General features: G+C 41.5%; 1 long non-coding RNA gene across 2 annotated transcripts in view; it reads left to right on the top strand.

The window, feature by feature from the left end:
• Nucleotides 1–16,586, top strand: part of LOC131401786 (uncharacterized) — a 38,309-nt gene extending 21,723 nt beyond the window's left edge. Inside the window, exons 2-3 of one of the 2 annotated variants that reach the window (XR_009217963.1) lie at nt 8,350–8,463; nt 16,178–16,586. This is a non-coding gene — a long non-coding RNA (uncharacterized LOC131401786). Of the gene's footprint in view, nt 1–8,349; nt 8,464–9,611; nt 9,810–16,177 lie in introns of those variants that run through there. The other variant, XR_009217962.1, reaches the window with a different exon arrangement.
• Nucleotides 16,587–18,119: the final 1,533 nt, after the last annotated feature.

Genomic DNA, 18,119 nt, shown 5'->3' with positions numbered 1-18,119 from the left:
CTAGAGTTTAATTATAGAACCAATTATGATAATGTCTAATAAAAAAATTTATTATGTTCATAGTATTCTTTAAATTTAGTCAAAATGCAAGGCCTGATTGTATTACATTTCTGAAAGGTGTCGGGGGAAGAGGAGGAATCTCCCTCAGTCCTTTTCCTTAAGGTTCTTATGGCTGGCCAAATAACAAGACAGGTTAGCAGGAGAAAATAATACCAAGTTTAATAACATGTATACATGGGAGAAAGCAGGGACACTGCGTTTATCAACACAGTAGCAGAGATTCTCGTCTTAAATACCATGTCCAACCAAAGACAAGGAGGATGTTGGGGGCGGGGGTGTTAGTTACAGGAGATTATCACTAAAGCACTATAAACAAGAGTAAGGTTTATTATGCAGTTTTAAGGCCTCACCTTCTACATTGATAAGTCTCTAGAAATGAGGTCATCCCCTCTCTTCCCAATACAGAGAGGGAGATACCTTTACAAATGGAGACTTCCCTTGTAAATGATTGTCTGGTAACTCCTCGCAGGGCCATCTAGAGCATGTGGCCAGAGAGACAGAGCTTCCGATAAGATGGGCTTGTTGGTGCCTTTTCTATTGTAACCTCTATCCTACATTATCTTTATAGCAGTCATGATAATAACTCCTTCCTGAAACAGATCTTTTGTTTTAAATTCTTTAGGCAGTTTGGGAGGGGAAACTCAAATATTCTTCCTGAGTTCTCTGAGTCCTTATTGTCTTCAGCTCGAAATAATCCGCATACCAGAGTGGTGCTTCCTGGGGTAGCTTACCCTGAGCACCATCAAAGGCATAAAGTTGTACGATAAGACATTTACCCTCCATGTTCTTTTTTGCAGCAGATATTTAAAGCTAGGTCACTTTAGGTGACTGGCTCCATAAATCCGTTGTGTGCACCTCAGATTGGAGGGTGCAGCCAGCACCCTAATGACAACACCCCACTGGCGACACATCTGTGCTGATTTAAAGGAAATCCAAGGAGCAAGAGTAAATGTTTCCAGTGTTCACCTTCCCAGCAAAGAGGATTTTTATCAACTCAGGTGTTGTTTGGGATCCACAGACCTATCAAAGAGCAAATTAAGAACACATCCATTTCAGGGCCGGCCCCGTGGCTTGGCGGTTAAGTGCTCACGCTCCGCTGCTGGTGGCCTGGGTTCGGATCCCGGTTGCGCACCGACGCACCGCTTCTCTGGCCATGCTGAGGCCGTGTCCCATGTACAGCAACTAGAGGGATGTGCATCTATGACATGCAACTATCTACTGGGGCTTTGGGGTAAAAAATAAATAATAAAAAACAAAAAAGAACACATCCATTTCATAAAGGAACCATCCTTTATGCAGCCATCGCTAATGACTCGGCTGCTAAAATCTCATTATGGGTTCAGGCTGGTTATCTCTGTTTAAGGGTAGAGGGAAACACCCTATTATAAATTCTCTCAGGCCTCCCAGCACCTCAGTAAGCAACTTAAAAAAAAAAAAAGGAAAGGTGATATGGGAGAAGGAGTAGTTCTGAAAATTAAAATGGAACAGAATGATGTTTTGAAGCCAAAGAGGGGGAAAAGGCAAGGGTTTTGCTTGTGAGGCCTCTGCTACAATAAAGAGGACCTTAACGCAGACGGACCATACCCTACAAAATGCAGCCCATAATTCAAGCTGTCAGCTTAATCACGCTGTTTCCAGGTATAGAGAAGGAGCCCTTGTTTCCAGGGCTAAACAGAGAGCCTTGTTTGCTGACCCCTAGTCTGCAGCCTGCCGCTGCAGACCGCCCCGCTCTGTTGGCCTTTGTGTTGCTGTCCCCTCCTTCCCTCATTTTTGGCATTGTGTTCCCTTCAAGTGGCCCCCTGGAAGGGACCACCCAGGGGGCTGCACAATGGGGACCAAGGGAGCCACCAAAACATAGGTTTTGTAAGACAGCCCGTTAAAAGAAAAATACTCTTTAACTATGTATGTGTTTGTCCTTTCTACAACTGTTTTGTGTGGCAAACAAAACCCCGTATACAGACTTCACTGTGGCCGCACATACAGCTGTTCCAGCCATCGGGTGTCAGGCTTGAGATAGTTCCTCCCAGTTTATTTTCCCAGGGCACTAATTCTCGATGTGGTTTATATTTACATGTTTGGATTTATGGTCAGGAAACTTGATATCAGAGTAAACAAATTGCACTGGCTTTATGAAACTGTTTTATCAATAGTCTTCAGAATTGGTGGCATTGCTCTTGGGTGAAACTTGTCTGTAATGCTACTTAACAAAAGCTAGCAGCCGGAATTCAGTTCTCAATAGCCATTTACACCTCTGTAAAAGGATTAGCTCTCGCCAATTGTTACACTGTTTAAATCTTAATTTGCATCTTTATGGAGGTAGGGCTTCTACAGACCTCTCTGGTTCTCTGTTGTATTTGTGTACCTGTGGGTGGGAGGTCACTGGAGGTTTTCTCTTATTGGTGAAGGTGCTAAATTGCTTCAGGATGACCAGTAAGCTACACAAATTGAATTAGCATATCAGGGTTTGACTGACAACAGCCCGCTTTGGCTCCTTAGTTATATATTGTAGCAGTTGTGGTCTTTAAGTGTTGGGTGCATGAATGCATTCTGTTACTTCTGTTTAAACTTAACAATTCTCATGGGTCTTAGGAGGATTTTAAATGTTGTTGATTGTAATCAACAAATTTCCTTGGGAATTAAATGTGAAAAACAGAACCAGAACGTGATCAAGTGATGGTTTTATTTATTTTTTTAATAGAGATAAAATATGCAACTAAGACTTTATTTATTTATTTATTTATTTATTGGTGAGGAAGATTGTTCCTGAGCTAACATCTGTGCCAGTCTTCGTCTGTGTTGTATGTGGGATGCCACCACAGCATGGCTTGATGAGCGGTGTGTAGGTCCGTACCCGGGATCAGAACCTGAGAACCCTGGGCTGCCGAAGCAGAGCGCTCCAACTTAACTACTATGCCACCGGGCCAGCCCCAAAGTGATGGTTTTAAAAGTAATCTTTTCTATCCAGGCCATGTGTTCTTAGTTTAAAGATCAAAACCTTCTTATGTTTTGGAAGGAGTGTAGGGTCAAACCCATGAGAAGGAAGAAGTTGAGTGTGCAGGCCAGTGTTCTGCAGGCACTGGAATGGGAAGCAAAGGCCGGTCGTGTTGCCCTTTGCCCACTGTTCTGTATATGGGATGTTCCTAAACCCCACACTCAGAACTACAGACCACCTCTGCAGATGATGCCTTTTTGTTGTTGCTCATTTAGCAATACAATTTCCTTCCCCAAAACGTTGTTCTGGATGTGACCAACTATGGTGCTTTATTATTCTTCAGTCTCATTAAAAATACAGTAAATGTATAAAACTTTTTAAAAGTAACATTATATTATGTAAATTATGAAGTAAACTCATTACTAGTTATGGGCAGTGATTACCACACCATTTTGAGACTGTTGTTCCCTAGAGAAAATAAAACCTGAAAGTCATGCCTTTAGTGCTGCAACTGAAACATGTCCACTCTGATAGAACACCCACGGGAATGTGTGGAAGTTACCTGGTGGGGTTAAGGAAAAGTTTATTTTCTACAGCCCTAATACAGGGTCATTTTTGCCAAAAAGTAATTCTCAGTTTGCAGTACTGAAAGGAAAAGCATGGCACTTTTTCTTTCTTCCTTGCTTCCAAAAAATATTGTACCTTCCTTTGAGTGTTCCCATTAGCCTGGAGTGGAGTTGTTTTCTTTTAAATTCTCTCTTAAATTCTGTATGACTGAAAGATGAAAATGAAGCTAGAAAGCAATTACTTTAAATTTGGCCAAAAAAATTTATTTATTATCTGCCTGCACTGTTGGGTAAAATAAAATATACCTCTTTAAAGTGCCTTTTGTGCTTCTAGAGATTACTTGTCATCCATCACGTTTGTCCACTTGCTGGAGTTCACAGAGACAAACTGATGGTAAGGCCCAGTGTGTTAGTGCCAGGCCCGTCTATATATTCCCCAGGAAGGACTGGGCATGGGCTGGTCAGACTGATGCCCCTCCAGCTGGAATTATTTTGATGGGAATGCAAATAGAAGACATGAAAGAAATTGAGGTCTTGAATTCTAGGATAGTGTTTTTTATAACACATAGTCTTTAATCTTTAGCTCCATAGTGTTTGAATTCTTTAATAGAGGTTTTTTCAGCAAAGGACTGATGAATATTTTGTAAGCTAAAGTCAGGTATCACGTGGAGAAATAACTACTAGAAACCCTCAGCACAGACCAACTTGTCTTTTAGCCAGAGAAGGTTCTGAATTAATCTAGAGTAGACCATAAGCTCTGTGCAGACAGTACTTGTGGCCGTCTTATTGATCGCTCCTTGCCAAGCCATGGACGCCATGGAAGCCCTGGACTGGTCTAACAGCAACCGCATAAAAACATACTGTAAAAATAGGTGTCATGGATTTCTCTAATCTAGGTTTAAATCTTGGCCTGTCATTCAACTCGTGATGTTAAGTATGTCTTCAGTATTGTGCTGAGTGCAACATGAAACTTCAAGTAAGATAAAAATTCAGAAGTCCAGTTGTTGTTCTCAACAAGCTTTTGGTCTTGTTGAGAAGACTAGACAGACATGACATAACTAGAGAACAGTACAATGTAGGATGTGGTCTGTATTGTGCTAAAGGAATTCAGGGATAAGAAAGATCCCTGTGAATGAGGTAGTCAGAGAAGCTCCTAGACAAGTATGAGAAGAGCTAGTCTAAGTAAGCCTGATATTTGGATTGATCAAATTGGAAAAGAACAAAGGTTATCTGGCATCTGTCCTGACTGGACAATCAGGTATTATTTAGCACTGGCATACCATGGTGGGGGGGTGGGGGATACAGGCAACAAAGGGTGCATTGTCTGTAGAGCATTTATAAACAGTAATAAAACCACTAAAACTGTTTTCTCTTATCACCATTCCTAAGAATGGCAGAGATAAAATACTCCTCCCTGGAGGGAGGCTGCTGCCACCCGAACACCCTGCCTATACCCCACTGTGGTACCCCAGCATTGGTGAGCGTCTGCTGACTTCCGCCATTGTACCAGCATTTCAGAGGAGGTGCAAAAACATCAAGCCCTGGTCCTTGCTCAGGGTCTACCACCTGGGGTGGGAGGTGAGACTAGAGGCAGTCTAAGCTGGAGACCCCAAGCCTGCAGACCAGCTCTGTTTGTCCAGCATAGTATTTAACCTCCTTTTGAATTAGCTGCCAGATTTTTAAATTTGGGAGATGTCACGTAAAAATAAAACTAGCAATTGTGAATTTCCAGCTTCTCTTGAAAACTAGGAAGATCGACGTCACTGAGACACATTCCACTGTGGGAGCTGGGAGTGACTGGCCCTTTGAGTGAGGCACACACCCCAGTTTTTCGCGAGCCCACCCCACCAGCTGTAGGCGCTTGACTTCCCCCCAGCTGAGCCGTGAATGACTGTTCTCCCTCTCTGCCACCCCCACCACTGCTCTCCCACTTACACACTCTTCCCCTGCCATCTAGAGCACAAGTTCAGTCTCCTGGCTGTGTCTGGGTCTCGTGTCTGTCCCCTCACCAACTGCATCTGTGCACGGCTGCCAGGCTAACCCTCTCAAAAACACTGCTTTCAAGAAACCAGCCATAGCTCAGAAATCCGCAAGATTTATTACTATTTTCTCACCCGAGTTTCATATTGAATTTTATTTCCCATTACTATCTTATCACCACAAACAGCAACCCCCACCTGGCCAGACTTGTGTCCTTGCTGGTCCCGACACCCCTCCTACCATGGCATTTCCTCTCACCTTTGCCTGTGCCGCCCCTTAGCTTAAAGGGTCATCTCCCCTTCTGTCTAAATCTTGCCCAGCTGAAGTTCCTCCTCCATAGTCAAGCCCTTGTGATGCCAAGGAGCTCTCTGTCTCTCTACTGCCTCACAACTCCTGATTGCCTTCCCAGTGATTATGTGCTCTCCTTTGCTGCTCTGAAATTGGCTTACCTCCGATGGGCCTGTCTTCCTTTTCTTAAGGGCAGGTGTTATTTTGTGAATTGAGTGGTGACGAGATAAAGCCTTCCAGGAAGAATTAGGAACCAGATTTTGCCAAAGGAAAAAGAAGTATTATAGGTACTGTAAGTCATATAGGCCAGGAGTCTGGAAGGTTTTTTGTTTGTTTGTTTTTTAATTTATTTTTTAAATTATTTTATTGAGGTCATATTGGCATATAACATTGTATAAATTTCAGGTACACAATATCATATATCAGTTTCTGTATAGATTGCTTTGTGTTCACCACCAATAGTCTAGTTTTTATCTGTGACCATACATATGTGTCCCTTTACTCCTTTCACTCTCCGCCTACTCCCTTCCCCTCTGGTAACCAGTAATCTGTTCTCCGTATCCACGTGTTTATCTTCCACATATGAGTGAAATCATACGGTGTTTATCTTTCTCTGTCTGGCTTATTTTGCCTGGTATAATACCCTCAAGGTCCATCTATTTTGTCACAAATGGCATGATTTTGTCTTTTTTATGGCTGAGTAGTATTCCACTGTATCTATATACCATGTCTTCTTTATCCATTCATCCGTTGATGGGCACTTGGGTTGCTTCCATGTCTTGGCTGTTGTGAATATTGCTGTGATGAACATAGGGATGCATAAATCTCTTTGAATTGTTGCTTTCATGTTTTTGGATGAACACTCAGTAGTGGGATATATGGATCATATGGTATTTCTATTTTTAATTTTATAAGAAATCTCCATACTGTTTTCCATAGTGGCTGCACCAGTTTGCATTTGCACCAGTTATGTATGAGGGTTCCCTTTTCTCTACATCCTCTCCAATATTTGTTATTTCTTGTCTTGTTAATTATAGCCATTCTGATGGATGTAAGGTGAAATCGCATTGTAGTTTTGATTTGCATTTCCCTGATAATTAGTGATGTTGAACATCTTGTCATATGCCTGTTGGCCATTCATGAACAAAATGAAAAAACAACCCACCAACTAGGAGAAAATATTTGCAAATCATATATCCAACAGGGGGTTAATTTCCAAAATATATAAAGAACTCATACAACTCAACAACAAAAAACAAAACAACCCGATCAAAAAATGGAAGGTTTTTGGCAGCAGAGCTCAGAGGTGAAGGATCCAACACAGGATGTGGCCCAGAAGGACTAAGAATCTTAGGCTTAGAGTTTAGACAAGAGCTTGAGACACGGCAAGGAACTGGAGCGCCCATAGGGTGGCCTAGGGTCCAGAATAGGGCTTGAATGGGGGGTGGGGGGGGGTGGGGGTGGGGGACGGACATGACACGACATTTGTATTTCCTGCCCAGGATAAAAGCCTGCTTCAGAGTCAGGGTGCCTGAGCCTACACTTGTCACTCACCCTCTAATAGACAAACAGAGCACATCTCTTTCATCCTTTTGATATTAGGCACATGGCCATCAAGTGGATCCAGTAACTTAACCCACTGTTGTACGAACTACAAGTTAGTAAGATGTTGCTAATTAACACATTGCTTTACAAGTTGCTTCATTTTCTTTTTGGAGTACATGTTGAATATTCCCAACTACGTATGTCATCAGCTTCTTTAAAGTAGAAATACTGTTTTGTCTTTGATGTCTTCTCCTATAGCTTTTTAGAATCATGCTTTCCCCCAAATAGACATGTTTTTAAAGGAAGTTTCTAATCAGTCTCTTTGGAAGCTACTATGATACCGTGACAGACCTAACCTAAAACAGTGGCCAAATTGTTAGACTAGACCAGTCCCCCAGTAGACTGGAAATAGATAATGAAGGCTAAATCCCTCTTTCCCTCCCTTCCTCTTCTTACTAAAAATAAAGAAAATTGTATTGCAGTGGGATCTGAATGGAGAAATAATAGTCATTTTTCTGCGTTCAGAAATAGAGGACATAACCAGTATCCAGCCAGCAGTTTTCAATTTCTTAGCAGTGACGATTTAAGTAAATTTCACATGAGTTGTGGAGATCTAACTTTGTTATGATTGACAATAGAAAATTAGCCTTTTCTGCTGTTAAGATTATCTAGCATTCCTATCAGTCAGGTGGAATGTGGAATGAGATTGCATAGCTGTCGATTTGAAGGTCATTAAAGTCTTCAAAGGGTTAAAAGTTACTTCCACTGATGGATTTAAAACTGCCACATACACACAAACAAGGTTTTCAAAATGCCCCATTTTACATCTTTGTCGAGAGATAGTCTGGTTGCTGCATTTTTGTGTCTAGATTATATTACAGATATGTCAATAAACCACGAAGAACCTCCGTAGATTCTAGAAGCTGGGCCATCTGTGCTTAAATAAACATCTCATGCAGCACCTGTTTTATTTTATAGGCTCTATAATCACAGTGACATTCTGAAAGAAGACCTTGAAGCCTGTGGAACAGCTGTCCTTCACCAGCCTCCGAGACTCTTACCTGGAGGTGGCAGCCATGAAAAGCAAGTCAGGTATTATTGGGATGAAATTGCTGCTGTGGAAGGATGGCCATTCTTGTTCCCAGATGCTTCCAAATGAAAACAAAACACTAGTCCACACGGTCACCACTGGGATAGACACTTGTAGTTGTCAGTTTAACTGTTTTATGGACTTGACCATTAACTTCTTTGTAAATGTATTTGTTTCTAATTGTTAATTGGATATATCCACTCAATCCCTACTCAGAACAACGTTTTAAGGGCTTACTTGGGGGGAGGGAGCACAGGTAGCCTTCATCTGGTATATTAGCATACCTTCGTGAACAACCCAGGATATAATCTAGTCTAGCCACCACCCTAGAGGGATGTCATTGGCAAGTCCAAACCCCAGATGGATTCCTCAATTTCCAAGGTCATGCTGGTGATACAGGCCCCCAATCTAGAAGATACAGGCCCCCAATCTGCAAGTATGGTCTCTGGACCAGCAGCATCAACAAGACCTGGGAACACGTTTTCCCCACCCAGGCCTCACTGAATCAGGAATCTGGGGGTAAGACCCAGCCATCTGGGTTTTAATGAGCCCTTAATGGAACTACCCTCACTCAGGTTTGAGAGCCACCACTTCAAGGATATCCCTTAAAGGCCATAAAGCTAGGATGAGAGAGAGAGGGGGTTAATTATTTGCAGGGTAGTTGGCACATGTGAACCATGATTCTTGTACATCCTTCCTGAGTCAATCAGAAATCTGTTCTATACCCTCTACCCACCTTTTAGGTAGTGTGGGTTTCTTTTCATGGCCTCAGAAGCTTTGTGGCATCTGAGTGACTTATTGAAGTCATAGAATTACATATGTGTAATTTGTGTAATGGGTTGTCCAGCGTTGGCACCTGGTCGGTGCCTAATTCATGTTGCATAATTGTTGCCAGTGACCTAACTCTGATTTTTATTTTGGGGACTGACTATATTTCCTTTTATTAAAATATATCCCCACTATTTACTAGCAGAGAACAAATTATTTCTCGAGCATGGTCAGCAGATGAGTGTCTGTGAAAGCCCACCTGAAAGGACCTTGTTTCGCTGAGAGTGAGAGGGGCTTTGGGTCTGGTTATCTTATATCTAACATCATTTTCTCTACCTTCAGTGTGCCACATAGGCTGTTTTATGTTAATGATTTTCTTCAGAGTAGAATTCAGCATAAATCCCATGAAGGCGTGAGAAGTCAAGATGATGGTTTCTAAAAGGGCCTTGTCACAAGAAGACTTGGCCAATCATATGTTCCATTTAACAGAGCACAAGATGAGGTTCACAAGTCCTGAATGTGTATACATTACCTTCTGCATCTGTACTAGTGATCTCCAAACTGTGGAAAATGCTGGAAATGACCTTCCGGGTCAGTAACTTTTCAACCTGAAGCAGTAAAGGGCAATGCAAGAAAATCCTCTTTCCTGTTTTTTTTTTTTTTTTTTTTTTTTTTTTTTTGGTGAGGAAGATCAGCCCTGAGCTAACATTCATGCCAATCCTCCTCTTTTTGCTGAGGAAGACCAGCTCTGAGCTAACATGCATTGCCAATCCTCCTCCTTTTTTTCCCCAAAGCCCCAGTAGATAGTTGTATGTCATAGTTGCACATCCTTCTAGTTGCTGTATGTGGGACAAGGCCTCAGCATGGCCGTTCAAGCGGTACGTCAGTGGGCGCCGGGATCCGAACGTGGGCCGCCAGTAGCGGAGCGCGTGCACTTAACCACTAACCCAGGGGGCCGGCTCCCCCTCTTTCCTGTTGTTTTATCATGCAAAATAAAAAACAGCAGTCTCAAATACTCCTTTACAAGGCGGTGGAAGAAGCTGTCTGGGGCGGAGTCTTTCTGCACTCTGTAGGTCATTTGGTGATTATGTGTTGTGAGGCTCTGTAACCAGGCCCCTGTTTCTTTCTCACTGCTTTTTGTATCTGTTGATATACTATTTTGCATAAACCACAGTTGTGGTATGTGGCGTAGAAAGCATATATGCATTTATAATTCTCTGTGCAAACTGACTTGTTAGACTAAATGATTCATTGTGTGACTCTCTTAACCTACGCTGCCAAACTGTGATTGTGGGTGATGAGATAAAATATCTACATCTACTAGACTAGACATTTGTATAGTTTCTCAACATGCATAAGAGAGCATTGATTTACATTATGAAAGATTGCATTTTGCATGACTGTTGGTCTACAGTTATGTATAAATCAGCTTTCCCTAAGAAATGATCCTTCTTTATGACCAACACAAATTTTAAAATTAATATCTGGAGGCTGCAAGACTGCTTCTTTACCACAATCATTTTTTTAAGCCAGATAAAGAAGTCAGGAATGGTTACTAATGTCAGTGTTATGTTCTGTTACGATTAGGATTGCCCTTTTATGCCGCATTGTGTGTTGTGACTGGGGGTGCTGTTTAATGCACACTGATTGTCACTGGTTCACTGTCTAGCCTTGGAAAAAGTGCCAAGTGTTTATATGACCTTTGAGAGATAAGCAGTCAGGTCTTTAAATACAGATTCTTTCTAACGAGTTTTATTTATTTATTTATTTTTGCTGAAGAAGATTAGCCCTGAGCTAACATCTGTTGCCAGTCTTCCTCTTTTTTTGCTTGAGGAAGTTTAGCCCTGAGCTAACATCTGTGCTAATCCTCCTCTATCTTGTATGTGGGTCACTGCCACAGCATGGCTGATGAGTGAGTGGTGTGGATTCACACCTGGGATCCGAACCCGTGAAGCAGGGCTGCCAAAGTGGAGCACGCCAAACTCAACCACTAGGTCACCAGGCCAGCCCCTCTAACAAGTTTTAATCATGGCATCGGGCTCCTTGCTGCTCTTCTTGCTCTAGCCACCCTCTGTGCCCCTCAGCACCCAGGAATTATTTTGGGCACTCCCTTAAGTGATATATTCCCATCTGCTTTGAGATCTCCCCTGGACCAAAGCAGTCAACTGGTCAACTTGATAAACTATTTCAGAAACACAGATTTGGAGAGACTGATCTACTTTTGTTCCTTAATTGTTAATGACACTGATGTCATTAGAATTCTAAGCCAGGCAGAGTAGGAAGGCTCTAATGGGTTATGAACTCCTTAAAGCCTGTTGAAGAGAACTGTGTTTGGTGTGGCGGCAGCCCTGCTTGTGCCCCGACCCAACCATGGCTGTCGAGGTCTATCTCTTTACTATAATCTCATCTGCAAAATGGGATACCTGCCCCACAGCGTACTCTAAAAGATAGTGAGAAGACTTCTGAATTCCTGCTCACAAAGTGAAGCATCTTAAAAGGAAAAAGAACAAAACCGTTCCTATCATCATTATTGATTTTTGTTATATCAGGGATTAAGTGTTCAAAGACCTTCATATGAAAAGTTTACTGTTATTAGGTGGAAGACCAAGTTGTTATTTTAGACAATCGTGAATTATTAAAATATAATTCATGTCATTTGGGGTAATTGATAAAAAATTTGTTCATTATTGCCTTCTGGAAAACATATTTTAACATAAAAATGATTACTTAAGTAATTTTATCGTATATGAAATCCATATTGAGAGTACTCATTATTTTATTTTTTTTCCAGGTGCAACTAATTAATTGTCTCTTGTTAGTGGCTACTTTCAGATACAGTTGCCCAATTGTGCTCTCAAACTCATGCTGAAAAATTGAGTCAGCTTTATATTATTTGGATTACAGTATGTAAAAACCTCTTTATTTTATTCTGCCTATTATGTTCAGAATAAAATTCAGGGTACTTACTATTTTGTCTGCATTTAAAACTTTGGTCAAGTTACCAATCTGTTGTAAATCAGTTGTAATTAGGAAATGTTGGTACATTTACTTAAATTGCAGTTTTCTGATTGGAAGCCATTCCAAGTGTATGAAGTTAATTATAGACTGTTTAAAGTCTATTCTTTTATTATCTTTTTAATTAAAGGAGTATATAATTTAGCTGACATTGAACTTTGTTTTTTCTCTGTGGCATTGATGTTATAAATTTTCCAATGTAAAGTAGACGAAAGAGAAAAAAAAAACTCCTTTAAATCCTTTGTACCTTGGGCCGGCCCAGTGGCACAAGCGGTTAAGTGCTCGCGCTCCTCTGTGGCAGCCCGGGGTTCGCTGGCCAGGATCCCGGGCGCACACCAGCGCACTGCTTGTCAGGCCATGCTGTGGCGGCGTCCCATATAAAGTAGAGGAAGATGGGCGCAGATGTTAGCCCAGGGCCAGTCTTCCTCAGCAAAAAAGAGGAGGATTGGCATTGGATGTTAGCTCAGGGCTGGTCTTCCTCACTCACACACAAAAAAATCCTTTGTACCACTTTGCAAATTTTCTGATTTGGTGTGTTTATGTAGAAACATGGGCAAGACTCCATGCAAGGAGAGCCATGGCTGTTGTACTCCTCACCCAATTTGTCCTGAAATCAATCTGCACGAAAGCCTGGTTTTGTGCTGTAAGTGTTGGCTTAACTGTTCAGAAGTCACAGACTCTAGATGCTGTACCTCCTTCCATAGCTCATTTGCTATTTGACCCCATGCAAGTCAATTAATGGGTTTTGTCCTTTTGTGAGGTATGTATAATAATTATAGGAAACCTTAGCTAGTTCTTTCATACCAGAGCCCAAAGGATGGTTACAGTTGGTGGGGACATTAGTAGCCTCTTGCCTTGGCTTTGCCTCTGCAGAAGTCACGTGTATCAGTCACCAGCGAGACGGTCTCTGATAATTCAGTCCATCCCAACTACTTTAACTAACTTAATTCACCCTACTTCAACTTGTTTCCAAGTTTAACTCAACCTAAGTAAGCATCTTTTCAGACCAGAAGCACAATTGATTTACTCATTATGAGAAATGTAACGGCTGAATGGACTAGAATTTGCTGGTAGCCTGTGATTGCATTTTCCCGGTAGGGAAATCTCTTGTGAAACCAAATGTAGAAAAAGGTTGCTTCATTTACATAGAAACAGAACAAAGGAATTGGGTGGCATCATGACATTGGTGAGGTCTAGACAGAACCAAGAAAGGCAAGTTGCTGAAGGGGCTTTCTACCAAACCAGCCAGAAACCTTAGAATCCTTCTGGGAAGTTTTTAAATAAGTTCAAGGATTCCGATGACCCATCCCACTTTATTCAACTCTTGGGAAAAACTAGAGTTAGGTCAGGCAAAGATTATAACAATTAAGATTTATTAAAGAAGGTTCTGAATTGTACCTAGACTTACTTTTTTTCCAAATATTTTCTTATGAAAATTTCCAAACATACAGAAAAGTAAAAGGAACTGTGTAATGAGCATCCATATACCCACCACCCAGATTCTACCATTGACATTTGATTGCACTCCCATATGTCTGTCTCTTCATATTTCCATCCATCCATCAGTCACAATCTCTTATTTTTATGCATTTCCAAGTAAGTTGCAGACATTAGTACACTGTCTTTTAACTTTTTACTTTGAAATTTTTAAAACATTCACAAAAACCACTATAATAACATAATGAAGTCCCATGTACCCCTCACCCAGATCCACCAGTTGTCAACATTTTGCTAGTCTTGTTTTATCTTTCCCTCATCCACACTTTTTTCTTTGAGTAGTTTAAAAGAGACAACATATTTTACTTATAAATACTCACAAATACTTATATCTCTAACATATAAGGATATAATACATTACCATTTAACAAGATTCTTTACTTTATCTGATACCTATTTCTTGTGAGTTTGTCTTGATTATCTCAAAAAAGTCATTTTACATTTGCTTTGTTTGTATCAGGATCGAAATGCTATCACCTGTAAACTGCTGGTTCAATCCAGATACATGATTATACTCCAGCCCAGTTATTTTGGCAAGACAACGTCATAGGTGGTGCTTGTACTTCTTTTTTTTTTTTTTTGTGAGGAAGATCAGCCCTGAGCTAACATCCGATGCCAATCCTCTTTTTTTTTTTTTTTTTTTGCTGAGGAAGATTGGCCTTGAGCTAACATCCATGCCCATCTTCCTCTACTTTATACGGGATGCTGCCACAGCATGGCTTGACAAGCGGTGCGTTGGTGCACGCCCGGGATCCGAACCTGCGAACCCCAGGCCACCGAAGCAGAGTGCACGCACTTAACTGCTGCGCCACCGGGCTGCCCCAGTGCTTGTACTTCTTATTACACCCCCCTCAGGCCGCATGTGATGTCTGGTTGTCATGTTGTTAGGAAGACTGCTCTGTGGGTTTGAACATTGATAGACTGATGCTTCAGTATAAAGTTTACTGTTATGCAGTTTCCACAAAATTATGATCATTTCCTAGATGCATTCATTAATTTGGACTTACAAAATGGTGACTTTTCTAATTTGTTAATTTCTTCTGCATTTATTAGTTGGAAGAACTTTTCCCAGCAACTACTTGTTAATTGTGAAATGCATTTTTTGACCACAAAGGCAAGATAAATGCTTGATTCTATCCCTTTACTTACCAATTTTCAGAATATCAAGTTGTTACCCTAGCAGCCTCCAAAGGTTTGTTTATTTGTTTATATTTTTAATTTTGGTGAAACACACATGACATAAAACTTACCATCTTAACCATTTTTGAGTGTACAGCTCAGTAGTGTTAAGTACATTCACATTGTTCTGCAACAGATCTCTAGAACTTTTTCATGTTACAAAACTGAAACTCTGTATCCATTAAATAGCTCTCCATTTCTCCCTCTCCCAGCACCTAGCAATCACCATTCTGCTTTCTGTTTCTATGAATTTGACTACTCTAGGTGTCTTATGTAAGTGGAATCATAAAGTATTTGTCTTTTTGTGACTAGCTTATTTTACTTAGCATAGTGTCCTTAAGATTCATCCATGTTGTAGAATGTGACGGGATTTCCTTCCTTTTTGAGGCTGAATCCAAAGATTTTTTATTATTTTTAAAACTTTTTATTATTTATTTTTTAAATGAACTTGTACATTTTTATATATTTGCTGTGTTTAAGTCCATTGCACTCATTGTTCTTTTTGGTGCTCAAATTGTCCCATCTTTGGCCAGCAGGAACCCTTTCAAGATGGCCTCTGAGGCCTTTTGACATGACTCAGTAGTCTTTGATAGCTTCCATGCTTTCTGGTATGACAAGGTTTTCCAGGCTCATCTTGTACATTTCCTGCCCCAGAACTAGAACAGGGCATTTCCCTAAGGGAACCTGGTTCCTTTTAGTATCTAAATACCGTAGTCTAGGCAGCAATATAGGCTTCCTTTTAACTCTTTCCTAATAATATCTTAATTTTTAAAAAATTTCATAGTAAGTATATAACAGGAATCAACTGTTGTTGAGATGGAAATGTGATCTGTTTCTCTTAACTACACTTAAGAGGAGGCTGACTATCTGTGCAGTGATTTGAAACCATGGCCGCGCATTAGAATCGCTCTGTGAGCCTTAAAAAATCCCAATGGCTGGACCACACCTCAGGCCAATTTTACTAGACTCTGTAGGGGTGGCATTAGGCACCTGGATTTTGCAAACCTCCCCAGGTAGTTCCAGTATGCAGCCAAAGTTGAGAATGCTCATCTAGCAATGAAATCATAACCAAAATAAAATTAAAAAAGAAATACCAAGACTCTGGAAATTCCCTTAGTCCAGAATATATTAGGTTCTAGACTTTTCTGGATGAACTGTCTTTTACCAACTTGATTAAGGGGCCTTTGAAAATATGGGAATCTCATAAGTAACCCAGTACTACAAATTTCTAACGTGTCTCCTATTTCTGTGTTATAGATCTGAACAAGCGTCAGCCTCAGGCTTGTTGAGGGCACAGTTGGGTCAGCACATGGCCACCTTGAAAGAACGTGATAATTCTATCACAGAAGAGGTAGCTAAGAAGTCTGAAGTTTTCCTAGTCACAAACGTGGACCAGAGGACAGGGGTTAGTAATTTTTATTTTTTTTAATAAGTTTCAAGATGTACAAATTATTCATTTAAGGAAATAGTCATGTTCTTAACAATGGTTAACATATTTGAAAAAAGATTAAATAATAGTGAGGTTTTATGGTTGGTTTTAACTTTCTGCTCTCAGGCCTTTTGCATAGTGTTTTATGTAGGAATCTCAACTCCTTACATAAAGTTGATTCAGGTTTTGGAGCTAACCTAATTAAGCATATCTACCACAGCATTTTCCAAGGAACTTAGAAGCCTCTTGTGGCATCCTGGTTTTCTTTCTCAACTCCATCGAGACCCGGGAAACAGAGCCGTCTTCCGTGGCTGGTGTGTGGGCTGGGGGCGAGAAGGTCCAAGGGAGTGGAGCCTTGTTGTGCCGGGTCCAGCCTAGGCTAAGGAGTTTGTGTTTAGTTGAGTAGATTCTGAAAAGCCGGTAGAGCTTTGCGAGCGGGGCTGTAATGAGGTCTCTGCTGCGCCTTGGGGAGTTCTGTCTGCTTGGAGTGGGACTGAGACGGGGAGGAGCGAGCCCTGCTGTGGGTCAGACAAGACAGCAAGGGGCCTGACTCAGGAGCTGGCACAGAGGGGAGTGTGAGCTGCTGAAGAGACAAGGGAACCGATGGAGCAGACTCCCAAGGAAGGCAGGAGGGGCTCCCACCCAGGAGCCCAGATTTAGAGCGTTCCCGTCGTGGTCCTCGTCATTCCCTGGAGAAGCCATATCCTCAGAGAGATGGCCTTTCCTTTCCTAAATTTAATGTCTTGTGAACGTGTCTAGTTTCATGTATGTTTTCTCATCCTTATATGTAATATAGGGTTTTCTGGCTTTGATCCTTTTTATTTTTATCATGCACAAAGTTCGAGGATTCTGCATGTGCCCCTCCCGGAGGCGCGGCTTGCCATCTCTGCACTGAAGTCACACACCTGTGTGGCTGTGCGGTCCAGAGCCTCGGCCATCACCCCTCAAGCCTCTCAGAGCACCTTCAGTCCTTCTCAAGCCCCCCTTTCTTTGCCCCTTTGATTAAAAGAGAGTAGAAGTGCTTTTTTAAGCATTTCAAACATACAAACAGAGAGTGATAAAATGAACCCAGGAATCCCATGCCTACCAGCCCAGACTCACATGTGTCGTTACCATTGCACCCTATTTATCTCAGACCTGCTCCTCATCTTCCTTCTCCTCATCTTCCTACCCGTCCTCCTTTTCCCCCTCCCTCTTGGCTTCTCTCTCTCCCCCTTTCACGCACCTTCCCTCCCTTCTTCTGCTCTTTCTCTCCTCTTCTTCTCCCCTCCTTTTCTCCTTCTCCTCCTCTCCCTCCTCTAACCTCCTTCCTCCCCAATTTCTTTCTCCTGAAATAAATTATTACGGAGATACAGCCCCTGTGCGCTTCTCCTCAAGCCCATGCCCCTTTTCAGAGGTAATCTTGTGCTATCCTTCCCACACATATTTTCATTTCACTGCACTTCCTGTGACTCAATAAATAACCTATAGTTTTGTTTTGTTTGAGGTATGATACCAGTTGTGTGAATGTTCTTTGAGAAAGAACCATGTTCTTGAGGAAAAACCTGTGTTTTTTAGATCCGTTCCACACCTATTGATAAATGTAGATCTTTTTTTTTTTTCTTTCTTTTTTTTTTTAGGTCAGGAAGATTAGCCCTGAGCTAACATCTGTTGCCAATCCTCCTCTTTTTACTGAGGAAGATTGGCCCTGGGCTAACATCCATGCGCATCTTCCTCTACTTTATATGTGGGATGCCTGCCACAGCATGGCTTGATGCACCTGCCATGCAC

The sequence above is a fragment of the Diceros bicornis genome, assembly GCF_020826845.1.
Source record: "Diceros bicornis minor isolate mBicDic1 chromosome 16 unlocalized genomic scaffold, mDicBic1.mat.cur SUPER_16_unloc_1, whole genome shotgun sequence".
NCBI classification, from domain to species: domain Eukaryota; kingdom Metazoa; phylum Chordata; class Mammalia; order Perissodactyla; family Rhinocerotidae; genus Diceros; species Diceros bicornis.
The sequence above is the reverse complement of the archived record's forward strand: the minus strand, read 5'-3'. Positions and strand labels throughout refer to the sequence as shown.